At 38.4% G+C, this 14,432-nt stretch overlaps 1 pseudogene; it reads left to right on the top strand.

Moving 5' to 3' along the window:
• LOC103085596 (60S ribosomal protein L7a pseudogene) overlaps positions 1 to 1,146 on the top strand; it is a 3,690-nt pseudogene extending 2,544 nt beyond the window's left edge.
• The last annotated feature ends 13,286 nt before the right edge of the window (positions 1,147 to 14,432 follow it).

Raw genomic sequence — 14,432 nt, 5'->3', positions numbered from 1 at the left:
CTTTCCCTCCTTTTTTTCCCTTCATTCTTTTTATAAACTGTACCATTGGTTGGGTTTTCCAAAGTTTCCAGATGTCTATGAATAACTAGGGATTATTCCTTCATGATAGGAGTATGTGTTATGAATGTCAGGCATAGTGTCTCAAAAAGAACATTGAGTATTCTCATTTCTTTTCATGGACTGTTTGTAAAAGAATCGATTTTTTAAAAATTTACTATACATGGTTATTTATATTTCACGATTAAAATGATCGTCTCTGGTGACTGTCAAATTGTGTCCAAATCCTGGTCTCACTACATATCAGTTACGTGATTTTATGCTATTTTCATTTTGTTAACAGTGGAAAATAATGGCATTTACTTGATAGAGTTATTGTGAAGCTAGCCCTCTAACCTGCTGTCGTGAAGAAGCAGGAGGCCAAGAAGGTGGTAAATCCCCTGTTTGAGGAAAGGCCCAAGAATGTTGTCACTGGCCGGGATATCCAACCCAAAAGGCACTTCATCTATTTGTGAAATGGCCAAGCTGCCTTGAACTGCAGTGGCAAAGGGCTGTCCTCTATAAGCAGTTGAAAGTGCCTCCTGCAGTTAACCAGTTCACCCAGTTAACCAAGCCTTGGACAGCCAAACAGCTACACAGCTGCTAAAGCTGGCCCACAAGTACAGATCAGGCAGAAAGCAAGCGATTGTTGACTCCACCTGAGAAAAAAAGCTGCCAGCAAAGGGGATGTCCCCACTAAGAGGCCACCTGTTCTTCGAGCAGGGGTTAATACTGCCCCCACCTTGGTGGAGAACAAGAAAGCTCGACTGGTAGTGACTGCACATGATTTGGGTACCGTTGGGCTGGTTATCTTCTTCCCTGTCCTGTATCTTAAAGTGGGCGTTTCCTACTGCATTATCAAGGGGAAGGCCAGGCTGGGGCATCTAGTCCACAGCAAGACCTATCACCATCACCTTCACACAAGTTAACTGAGAAGACAAAGGATCTCTGGCTAAGCAGGTGGAAGCTGTCAGGACCAGTTACAGTGACAGATATGATGAGGTCTGCTGTCACTGGGGGAGGCAATGTCCTGGGTCTGAAATTGGTGGCTCGCATTGCCAAGCTGGAAAAGGCAAAAGGCAAGGAACTGGCCACCAAACTGGCCTTAATGTATACTGTTGAGTTTTCTGTACATAAAATACAAATTCTCCTTCAGTCAGTATTGATTGAGGAAAAAACAAAAACAAAACTAGCATAGAGTATTTCCATTAACACATATGGCTTACACATGTTAAAATAATCCATTGATTTCTTTTATAAATTTATTTGTTTGTTTTTGGCTACGTTGCGTCTTCGTTGCTGCGCACGTGCTTTCTCTAGTTGCGGCGAGCGGGGGCTACTCTTTGTTGTGGTGTGTGGGCTTCTCATTGCGGTGGCTTCTCTTGTTGCAGAGCACAGGTCTAGGTGCATGGGCTTCAGTAGCTGTGGCTCATGGGCTCTAGAGCACAGGCTCAGTAGTTGTGGTGCACTGGCTTAGTTGCTCCGTGGCATGTGGGATCTTCCCGGACCAGGGCTTGAACCCATGTCCCCTGCATTGGCAGGCAGATTCTTAACCACTGCGCCACCAGGGAAGTCCCAAAAAATAATCGGTTGATTTCTAACTTTTGTGTATATGCTGTTTTTGATATTCACTTCCCTGGTTCTTCATCTTAGATCAAGAATTATACCCTTCTCCTTTTTATCTTTCTCACATGTTCTTTTTTTTTTTTAAGACTTTAAAAAATAAATAAATTTATTTAGTTAGTTTAGTTTTGGCTGTGTTGGGTCTTCATTGCTGCACGTGGGCTTTCTCTAGTTGCAGAGAGCAGGGGCTACTCTTCGTTGTGATGTGCAGGCTTCTCTTTTTGAGGTGGCTTCTCTTGTGGAACACTGGCTCTAGGCGCACAGGCTTCTGTAGTTGTGGCTCGTGGGCTCTAGAGCGCAGGCTCGGTAGTTGTGGCACACGGGCAGTAGTTGCTCTGTGACATGTGGGATCTTCCTGGACCAGGGCTCAAACCCGTGTCCCCTGCGTTGGCAGGCGGATTCCTAACCACTGTGCCACCAGGGAAGTCCTCTCACATATTCTTTACAAAAGCTTACACTGTGCTTTTCAGTATCATTTCAAGAAAGTACTTATTTCTCAACAGTCATTCAGTATGCAGAGATGCAGTAGACTCTTGACTCTAAACCTGTAATTTGTCTGCATTTTAAAAATACTAGAGGCTAATATTTTTCCTTTCAATAAAACCAATGTCACCTTGTTTTTCTATAGAACCATTAAAAGGTCTCTATCAGCATCTTTACCAAAGATGCTTCCCTGCCCTTGTAATTTGTGCTTCAAATACTTTGCTGATTGTGCGTTCACTCAGATGATATTTTGAGTCCCATTTGTAGTAGATCTTTGACTGTCCTTTAAACTAGGAGTAAATCTGTTTTGCCCCTAAACATAAAACATTTGGGAAATGTTAATCCCAAACACTCCTTGTCACTGTTCTGTTTCACACTTCCATTGCATTGTGCCTTTAGAAACGGGAAGAGTTGAATGTGTGTGTGTGTCTGTGTGTATACATATATATATGAATGTAGATAAATTAACTCTACACGTTTTTAAGAAATTTATATTTAATGAGAAAGAGAAAGAAAGAGACAAAATATTAATTCAAGAAGCTCATACCATTACATGTCATGCTATAGAGCGGTGATAAATGCTATGGGGATATAGGAAGCAGAGAGGACAATAAGTAGTGACAGAGTTGCTATTTTTCACTAGAACTGACAAAGTACTCCTCTCAGATAAAGTCACTTTTAAATAAAACCTTGATGAAAAGGAGGGAATAGCTATGTGACTGTTTGAGGCTCCAGCATTCCAGGTAGAGGGACCAACAAGTACACGTCCTTGAGGCAGGAGCATGACTAGGAGAGTGTTCAAAAAATACAAGGAGAGGGCTTCCCTGGTGGCGCAGTGGTTGAGAATCTGCCTGCCGATGCAGGGGACACGGGTTCGTGCCCCGGTCCGGGAAGATCCCACATGCCGCGGAGCGGCTGGGCCCGTGAGCCATGGCCGCTGAGCCTGCGCGTCCGGAGCCTGTGCTCCGCACGGGAGAGGCCACAACAGTGAGAGGCCCACGTACCTCAAAAAAAAAAACAAAAAAACAAGGAGAGTAATACGGCTGGAACTTAGTAACTAATAAAGATGATAGCAGTTTAAGTCTTAATGTCAGCCAGGTGGAGAAGGTGTGAGAGACAGTTCTTCCTGAATGTATTGAATTGAGCACCTCTGCTTTTGACAGATGTGTGTGTGTGTGTGTGTGTGTGTGTGTGTGTGTGTATAAAATAAGGGATTGCAATATGACACCCCAAAATATGCCCCTTATTTTGAGCTGAAGGCATTTGAAGTTCAACAGATGGGAAAGAAGCTTTCCCAGAGTTTCCCTTATCTGACGAAACCTTTGAGATATGAGGATTGCCATATATCCCCTCTCCTGGGAAGTTTCAAGACCACAATGAAGAGGAAAAGTTGGCACTGAAATGGACCAGCATAAGCACTACTCCATTAATTTCCCCCATATGTTTGCCTTCCCACAGTTTGCCACATTGGAAGCCTAAAGTCTTTTCTTTTGTCTGTCACTTCTCTACACATTTATCGTTAACATTCTAGATAGGCTAAATTTCTAACCATTCCTTTAAGTTACTCATCACTGAGTTTCTCCTGCAAGGATGCACGCTACACACGATAGTAAACTCCATTTGTTTTTTCTCTTGTTAATCTGTCTTTTGTCAGTCTAATTCACAGGGCCCCAGCCAGAGAAACTAGGAGGGTGGAGGAGGAAAAAGTTTTTTTTTCCTTCTCTACATTTTTTGCCATCTTTAAATAAAAACCATAGATTGTTTAACCAATGTATGCATAGTGTTTTTAAAGGTAATATACTATCCTAACAGTAATATGAAGGAAAAATAAAAATAAAGTAACCTATAAAAGTATGCATTTCAATACAAAGGCACAACTATACTTTATGACACAATAAAGCTGCTAGATGCTTGCCCTCATATGTAGAATTACTGTGACCCTTGCAGCTATGCCTGTAGTCTGTATTGGCAACTCAACACTACAGACGCTTTGGGTTACAGCTTTCTGATTGCTCAAAAAAGTGAACAATGCTTGCTTGGCAAAGTTTTGATGAAAACACAGTCCTAACTTCACCTGATTTGCATAATTTTTGTCTTCTCTGAATGGGATAGTAATTTACATTTAAAGTGGTGTTTGGGTCTAAGCCAGACAATAAAAAATACTGAAACATGCAGGGCAATTCTTTGTTGTGCGGTATTGTCTTTGAATTTCAAAACTCCTGCTCTCTTGCCTTACCAAATACAGTGTGTCACAGTCACTGGGATAAACAAAGCACTTCGAAAAATTTCCAAAATTCTCCCTTGCATATTGAGAAAGATCTTAGTTTTAGTTTATTCTAAGTGTAATATGAAACTGTTGTAGTCTTTTTTTTTTTTTAACATCTTTATTGGAGTATAATTGCTTTACAGTGGTGTGTTAGTTTCTGCTTTATAACAAAGTGAATCAGTTATACATATACATGTGTTCCCATATCTCTTCTCTCTTGCGTCTCCCTCCCTCCCCCCCTCCCTATCCCGCCCCTCTAGGTGGTCACGAACCAATGAGCTGATCTCCCTGTGCTATGCGGCTGCTTCCCACTAGTTATCTATTTTATGTTTTGTAGTGTGTATATGTCCATGCCACTCTATCACTTTGTCACAGCTTACCCTTCCCCCTCCCCATATCCTCAAGTCCATGTTCTAGGAGGTCTGTGTCTTTATTCCCGTCTTACCCCTAGGATCTTCATGACCTTTTTTTTTCCCCTTAGATTCCATATATATATATGTTAGCATACGGTATTTGTTTTTCTCTTTCTGACTTACTTCACTCTGTATGACAGACTCTAGGTCCATCCACCTCATTACAAATAGCTCAATTTCGTTTCTTTTTATGGCTGAGTAATATTCCATTGTATATATGTGCCACAAGCAATCTTTAGAATGAAAAATGGAGCTGGAGGATTCAGGCTCCCTGACTTCAGATTATACTACAAAGCTACAGTAATTAAGACAGTATGGTACTGGTGCCAAGACAGAAATATAGATCAATGGAACAGGATAGAAAGCCCAGAGATAAACCCACGCACATATGGTCACCTTATCTTTGATAAAGGAGGCAAGAATATACAGTGGAGAAAAGAGAGCCTCTTCAATAAGTGGTGCTGGGAAAACTGGACAGCTACATGTAAAAGTATGAAATTAGAACACTCCCTAATACCATACACAAAAATAAACTCAAAATGGATTAAGGACCTAAATGTAAGGCCAGACACTATCAAACACTTAGAGGAAAACATAGGCAGAACACTCTATGACATAAATCACAGCAAGATCCTTTTTGACCCACCTCCCGAAGAAATGGAAATGAAAACAAAAATAAACAAATGGGACCTAATGAAACTTCAAAGCTTTTGCACAGCAAAGGAAACCATAAACAAGACCAAAAGACAACCCTCAGAATGGGAGAAAATATTTGCAAATGAAGCAACTGACAAAGGATTAATCTCCAAAATTTATAAGCAGCTCATGCAGCTCAATAACAAAAAAACAAACAACCCAATCCAAAAATGGGCAGAAGACCTAAATAGACATTTCTCCAAAGAAGATATACAGACTGCCAACAAACACATGAAAGAATGCTCAACATCATTAATCATTAGAGAAATGCAAATCAAAACTACAATGAGATATCATCTCACACAGGTCAGAATGGCCATCATCAAAAAATCTACAAACAATAAATGCTGGAGAGGGTGTGGAGAAAAGGGAACACTCTTGCACTGCTGATGGGAATGTGAATTGGTACAGCCACTATGGAGAACAGTATGGAGGTTCCTTAAAAAACTACAAATAGAACTACCATACGACCCAGCAATCCCACTACTGGGCATATACCCTGAGAAAACCATAATTCAAAAAGAGTCATGTACCAAAATGTTCATTGCAGCTCTGTTTACAATAGCCAGGACATGGAAGCAAACTAAGTGTCCATCAACAGATGAATATTGTAGTCTTTTGAAGAAAAATGACATGATCAGATTTATATTTTAAATGAATCATTCTGTTGATTAAATGTTAAGCTTTAGGACATGAGAATTAAAAATCACAAGCAAATGGAATATTTTATATAATTTTTCTTAGTTTGTTTTGTTTTTCTTTTACCCTCAATATTTCAGAATAAGATATTTTAGGGAAAATACTGAATTCATTTAAAACAAAAACATTTTACCAATTGTTCTGTTTATAATGCCTAGTTATCAAATTTAAACATTATTGTAGGGAACTTCAGTTTGACAAAGTTCAAGGATGGAGACAGTTGGGAATACAGTCCCAAACTGCAGATTTGGAATTGATATTCTTGAGTTCTAATAGTGTCTGTATTATTAACTGCTATGTGAAAGTGGGCAGCAGCTTCTCCACACTTATACATATAAATCTAAAATTGTGTTCTACCTCTTAATGACCCCACATTATAATTAACAGTATATTTGGGTGGTTAGTAATTTCCTTTTTCATTGCAAGAAAATACATAATCCAAAAATGAACCAAAATAATGGGGATCATTTTGGCTTAAAAATGACTTTCTGGGCCTCCCTGGTGACGCAGTGGTTGAGAGTCCGCCTGCCGATGCAGGGGATACGGGTTCGTGCCCCGGTCCGGGAGGATCCCACATGCCGCGGAGCGGCTGGGCCCATGAGCCATGGCCGCTGAGCTTGCGCGTCCGGCAACGGGAGAGGCCACGACAGTGAGAGGCCCACATATCAAAAAAAAAAAAAAAAAAAAAAATGACTTTCTGTTTATCCCTCTCTCTGACTGCTTATATCTCCTGATACAAGCTTTTCCACACCATAATTCATCCTGACCAGGGTAGCCAGGAAGACTACTCAAATCAAAGAGATATGTGGTCCCAATGGAGACAGCACTTCTCTCTGAACCTAATATCATACTCGGTTGATTCAGAAAACAGTTGTTTAAGAGAGGTGTTTTTTTCTAGGCCCAATTCATCAAATATATCAGAAAACTTTTCACACTAAAAACCTGTGCTTAGCAATAAATCACTCAATAGTATCTTAAGAGAGGAAAAGAAAAGCTGCATTAGTTGTTTCAGCAGTTAAATCAGTTAGGAAGGACACACCAATTGAGAAATTTTAACAGTCAAATCTTATTTATGAACAATCTGCTAAGGTCACCATCAAGTTTATCATTAATGCTGTATATGAAAGCATTTGATTTGATGTTAATGTCCAAATATTAACATATAATATGAAGATTAGTAAAAATGTGGGTCCAGGATCAAACAGCAATTGCATATATAGTGTTAAGGGATGTGTGTTATTTTGTTTAAAAGTGGGGACTTTGGGGCTTCCCTGGTGGCGCAGTGGTTGAGAGTCCGCCTGCCGATGCAGGCGACATGGGTTCGTGCCCCGGTCTGGGAAGATCCCACATGCCGTGGAGCAGCTGCGCCCGTGAGCCAGGGCCGCTGAGCCTGCGCGTCCGGAGCCTGTGCTCCGCAACGGGAGAGGCCACAACAGAGAGAGGCCCGCGTACCGCAAAAAAAATAAATAAATAAATAAAAAAAAGTGGGGACTTTGGAGGTTGGCTATCTGGGTTTAAATGTTAGCTCTACCACTAACCAGATGTGTTACCTCAAGTAAGTTATTTTTCTTCTCTAAACCTCAATTTCACTCTCTGTAAAGGGATTTCTAACTGCATGTTTGTTGTGAGAACAAGATAACCCATGCACTTAAAATATATTTGGTGAACAGGAACTCATAGATAAAGATTTGGCACTACTGCTATAATTTAGAAGATTAGGTGTACTAGATATTTATGTTTCGCTTTAAGAAAGAGGGATAAAATTTTGACACAGGATGAGTGGGGATATATAAGTGTTTGCTACATGGTGCTGAAAAGATATATTTTTCCTGTTGTATAACTGTGATGCTTAAATAGTTTTTTCTTTCTCTTTTAAAGTGGAAGAGCTCACATCTGAACTTAAATTTCTTTCTGCAGAATAGGCAGCTTTTATTGTCACAGAAGGGATTAAGGACCAGATGTATTTGTGAACCTCACATAGATTCTTAAGTACACTTGCATACATGGCTCCAGTTCATGCCCTTTTATGAATTTGCTAGTATTTAAAGACAAAAAAACAATGGTCATTGTTAATTTGATGGCAACAGTTAATTCTACAAAGTCCTAGAATGGAAATGAGGAGATAAGAAAAAATTACCATTAAAAGCAAAGGAAGTTAGAGTATGGAGATTATGTAGAGAACAGAAAACTTCTGCTTTCACTGAAGCCATTTAAACAAATTTACCCAAATTACGATATTTTACTAAATAATACAAATAACTGCTTCCATTTTAAACTTCAATTTTAATAGACATCTTTGGTAGAACACATTAAAATTTCTGGAGAAGGTAGAATAACGAAAGAAGTTATAGACATTTCCTGGTAGGTGAGACAAAATCTTATTCTGAATCTAAACATTAACAAATAGGCATTGAAGTTTTTCTTAAAAAAAGAGAAAGGTAGGGAAAAAGCTAAAATAATCCAAGATACTTTATTAAAGTTGACAAACTGTAAAGAAACACACAAAAGACAAGAACATTGCAGAATATTTATCATATCTTCAAAGATTTTAGTAATACTGTTTTCATGATCCTTGAGAAACAAAGGCAAAGAAGATATGGCTCCTGGCTTTAAGTTTAATGTGTTGGGAAGCAAATGAAGAGTTACAAGAACATTGATGAGAATTAAACTGCAGGTATTTTTACAGTGCTGAAAGACTAAAATTAATCAGCAAAGAGTTTGATGGGAAATAGGAATTAATGAAGGGATGAAGTCAGGGAAAAAAACATTTAAATTGAATTTTGAAGATGCACAGTTGTTACTCAGGATCCTCCAGGAGACCTGTGTCATAAGCAGAGAAAACAGAAAAAATGTATTTGCAAGTCTGCAGTGACACTTGGGAAGTTATAATAGTCTGAAATGAATAGAAGGTATATTCAATGGAGTGGAATGGCCAGAGGATGATAAAAAAGGAAAACATGAATATACCTGGCCTTCACATTTCTTACAAAGAGACACTAGAACTCTAGTGCCACAATGCTTAAAACTGTTTTCCAGGGCAATGTTTTTCCACTTCCTGATGAAAAGTCTTCCCTTAAAGCACTTTACTAACCGCCCTTCCCACAGCACTGCTCAACCAAAGCCCCATCAATAGAAGACAGCTTATTGCATTTTTATTTTTACATCTTTATTGGAGTATAATTGCTTTACAATGGTGTGTTAGTTTCTGCTTTATAACAAAGTAAATCGGTTATACATATACATATGTTCCCATATCTCTTCCCTCTTGCATTTTTTAAAGGTGAGTCAGCATGTAGTTCCTTGGGAGGGATATTTACCGCCTTCAATCACTTGAAAGTATAAAGAGCTGATAGATACTTCTTTACTGAAGTCCATTTTGATAGGCAAAGACATATAAAAGATGCTAGAGATGAGGACATTTCCAGCAAGAGAATGAAACAACTATTGTGAGTAAGGAGAGGAAGTCTCACTTTTTCTGTTCGGTCTCTGGTGCTTATCGTGTTCCTAAGTAAAGCTGAGAAGAGAATCTGCCTTTTTATTTCTTTATTTTAGTTCATTCACACAGTTTTTCTGGAAAATTTAAGCTAAACTTTATAAAGTTAACTGTCATCCAACGTCATGGTAGAAAGACATACCAAAAAATAAAGTAAAATTGTATGTCAAAATAAATGGTGGTGTCTTTGCAGACTCATGTTAGCCTATGAATGCAGGAAAATCAAAACCTGCTATTACATTATTAGAACTGTAAAAACACTAACTATTCATCAAACTGAATTTTGGGGGGAGGGGAGGACCAGAGGAGGATATGAGGACTAGAGTATTACTTCTTATGGTTGTTAACTCCTCTATTTTATGTTATTTGTCCATCAGGTGTTTAAGAAGTTATTGTGCTTCTGTTGTTCAAGATCTGTACTGTAACTTTTTGCTGTTTTTTTTTCTCTGAATGATGTTCTCATCTGTTAGTGCAGATAGAGTTGTCAGCAGCGATAGTAGCAGAAGGAATCACCATGATGTTCTGGAAACGTTTGTAAAGACAGAAGGGTCTGAAAGTCTCAGGAGGGCTAAGGACTCTCTCTTCAGCTACCATTTACTCAGACACGTACTTGGCAATATTGATTAGGTGCTTGCTATTTATCCCATGACTTATTTAGGCAAGGGTATGCAAACCTGAATGAAACAGGGTCCAAAGCCCCAGCGGCGACTCCACCGCGGAGTCAATTCATGCATACACCAAGGTTGCTGAGGCCATAGTTCTCCCCTCCTCTCCCTTGTTATTAGTGTTGGTAATTAATTTGAACAAGCCCCTCACCTCCACTTCAGAGTGAATGGGACGAGGGGAAGTACTGAATATGAAAGTGAAGGTGACATTAGGGTACTCCTAAACCAAATGAGTTCCCTATAAATTCATGTTTCTTTGAGAAAGATATTTACCTTTGGTGGTGTCACATTCAAGTGTTTCTATTGCTAAGAGTCTAAAAGTCAGTGTAGACCATGGTGCAGTACTAATGGCTTTAAAGCAAAGTTTTGAGATATCTAAAATCAGATGAAGGAGATCGTCTAGGATTGATAATTTTATTTGTCTGAAGGTAACTGCTCTCTATGTATGCTCTGCCTTAAAATTAAGCCCACACATGTGCATATTATATTTTCCACAACATATAATATTAAAGTATTTCTTTTATATTTTGGAATGTAAAAATTAAGTGGGTATGCCAGATATATAAATGTATTCCAAGGCAAAGTACATGCAATAGTGCATAAAATAAATGGGCTCCAAAAATTCTATTAATGTAAATATATGATCAGTATAGTCTTTAAATATAATATCTGATATTTCTTTAAGATATTTGAGGTAACTTGGCCTGCCTTATGAAAATAATCCACTTGCAAAAACTATTCTATGTGTTACTAAATGTCAAATGTTTAAAAGGAAGTATCTGCCTAGTTTATTAAGAGTCAATTAAGCAAACTTATGTTTAACTTTCTATGAATACGTCAGTGAAGCTGCACTGCATAAGGGACAGAGGATTTTATCACCTTGGTAGAAGTGGGAACCTGAAAGCTATTGAGCACTATAGATTTCCCAATGTATCATAATTATAGAAACACCTGTGTTAAATAACGCTGAGTTGATCCACTCTAAAAATATAGAGTGCTTAATAGTCCTGAGAAGCAAACTCACTGCCAACAAGCCACAGGTGTTCACCACGGGAAGCCATAAAAAATGTGAAGATGAAGGATGTGATGACATTTCCCAACTCATAATATATATATCCCAAAATGAACTTATGCATCTATAATTGAGTTGGTTTTTAAAAATTGTTAATGTGGCATTTAGGTTATTTTAAAAAAATAAAAAGCCATAAAATTTCCAAAATGTGAATAATATATTAGTTTATAAAATTGGATGCAAAGGGATAAAATCAAGCTAGAGTCAAAGGTTTAATTTTAAAAACTTTTTTTCTTATTAGTGATAGCACTTGAATTGCCTGTTTCCTATATTGAATCTAAAGTTTATGCAGATAAGTAATTATGTGAATGAATCTTCATTATAATAAAATACAGCTTTTTGAATTTTATTAATTCAAGTAACAGCCATCAGATGGACTATTTACTGCAATAAAAAATTATAATCATGTTTCACCTAAGATTTTGTTATTGTTCATATAAAACGTAACCACAGGGAGCTGTAATCAAATTGCTCCATATTTCTTTAACATGTACACTAATCTTTCTAGTTAATTCCATTCAGCATAAAAATAATACTTACTAATGCATTTTGCAACCTTTATTAATGCCTTCCAGACATTCATGTTTGTTAACTGAACACATTTGATTATCCATGCTGATGGAAGACTACAGAAGCACGGATAACTAAAAATAGTAGGTGGGCTTCCCTGATGGTGCAGTGGTTGAGAATCTGCCCACTAATGCAAGAGACACGAGTTCGAGCCCTGGTGTGGGAGGATCCCACATGCTGCAGAGCAACTAGGCCCGTGAGCCACAACTACTGAGCCTGCGCGTCTGGAGCCTGTGCTCCACAACAAGAGAGGCCGCGATAGTAAGAGGCCCGTACACTGCGATGAAGAGTGTCCCCTGCTTGCCACAACTAGAGAAAGCCCTCGCACAGAAACGAAGACCCAGCACAGCAAAAATAAATAAATTAATAAACTCCTACCCCAACATCTTAAAAAAAATTTAAAAAAATAAAAAAAAGGTAATTCAGAAAATGCTATGCAGTTAAATGCACATACACAGAAACATATTCACACGTTTGTTCAAATATATCTCAGTCAGTCCTGTAAGTAAATGATCCAAAGTAGTTGATGAAAGAGAAGCAGTTTCTGCCAAAGTACATGCAGATAATAAAATATATGTACCACCATCTGACTAAACACAGAAAGAGAAGAATGTCTGTTTCTACATCTAGAACCTAATCTATGAAATTATGATTCCATGTAGGTAATCCAAACTTTCCTCTGGGTTGGTTCCATCTGAGGTGGTCCAGTTGTAATACCAGGGTGTTACCAGTCTACAGGGAAAAGTATGGGTTAAGGTTATAAACCAGTTTAATTGGTAGTTCTGACCAGTAGACCAGAGTCAGCACAGTGGACTATAAAGCAGAAACAGAAATAATTCCAAATTCTGACTTGCTCTGGACGTGCAGGCTCAGCGGCCATGGCTCATGGGCCCAGCCGCTCCATGGCATGTGGGATCTTCCCGGACCGGGGCACGAACCCGTGTCCCCTGCATTGGCAGGTGGACTCTCAACCACTGCGCCACCAGGGAAGCCCCAAATTCTGACATTTTTAAAGTACATTATTAAGGTTATTTGTTTAACTACATAAAAAAAAATGCCAGTGGTATAAATAAGATAGAAGTTTACTTCTCTTTTGTGTTAAGCATGACGTGCTAGGAGTGGCAAGGTGATAGGTTTCTTTGATCCATCAGGTCAGGTAGGCATCGGGGCTTCTTGTACTTTGTTGTTCAGGCTCCTACTGCCAGTCGCCTTGCAACATGACCAGAGGTGGTTCACCACAACCATGTCCACTTCTCAGCCCGCAGACGGGAGAAGAGGAAATGGAGGACCAGCAGTTTCCATTCAATGAAGGTGACCTGGGAGGAGCCAGTATCCTAGTTCCCAGAATTTAAACACGTGTTCCAGGCTGGCTGCAATGGAGGCTGTGAATATAATCTCCAACTAGGGGCTCATTTACTCAACTAAAATGTGGAAGTTCAAAGACTAAAGAAAGAAGAGAAAAATTAATATTTGAAGATAATTACAGTCTTTCCCAGAAGAGATAACAAAGAGAAAAGATTACAATAAATTATAATGAATAGCCAGGACATTTTTTCCCCCAGAAATGGTTGAAGTCAGGTCAGATTCTGAGGAAAGAAAATGAGACTACCCCTATTGATTGTAAGAAGTTCCCTATGGAAAGATTCTAAAAATGTTAAAAGGTCCCATCTTCCCTGTTGAAACAGTGACCATCATTGTTTCTAATAAATGAGGCGCTATATTCTGAAAAAAATTGTTTGAATTTCATATTAAGTAGAAAGTCAGAGCTTAAAGGCATAGTAGTGTTCGTATTTTCCAATGTTCTCCAAGATATGTTCCCTTGGATACTAGTCCAGTGAAATGGTTATTGGAAAAATGTTTTTCTTATCAAATAGGTTTGGGAGACATTGACTACTGTATCTCCAATTAGACAGTTATAAAGTCTAAGCATATTAATACATATTGCAACACATAGTAAAGAGAACTAGTTAAATGCCTTATTCTAAATGTATTAATCACATAATTTTTATTCAGGTAGCACTTATCAATGTATTTTGACATAGCCTTTTGAGGAAACTGATTTAATCCAAACTCTTTATTTTACAAGATATTATAACAAATGAGGACAAAGCATTTATATACCTTAATGAGAACTAGATAAGTCAATTAACCTAACACCATGCAGTGAAGTCACAGCTTTTAGTATAAACAATTTATTGATTTAATCCAGGTGCTCATCAGACTATGGTTCATGGGCTAATTCTGGCCCACTGCCCATTTTTATAAATAAAGTGTGATTGAACATTTGTACTCATTCATTTATTTATTGTCTATGGCTCATTTCTCACTGCAACAGCAGAGTTGAGTAGTTGTGACAGAGATCGTGTGGCCCACAAAGCTTCTAATATTTACTATTGGGTTTTTTACAGAAAGAGTG

Source organism: Lipotes vexillifer, unplaced genomic scaffold (genome assembly GCF_000442215.2).
Source record: "Lipotes vexillifer unplaced genomic scaffold, Lipotes_vexillifer_v1.1 scaffold896, whole genome shotgun sequence".
In the NCBI taxonomy this organism is placed as follows: Eukaryota; Metazoa; Chordata; class Mammalia; order Artiodactyla; family Lipotidae; genus Lipotes; species Lipotes vexillifer.
Note: the sequence above shows the minus strand (reverse complement) of the source record. Positions and strands in the feature narration are given on the sequence as shown.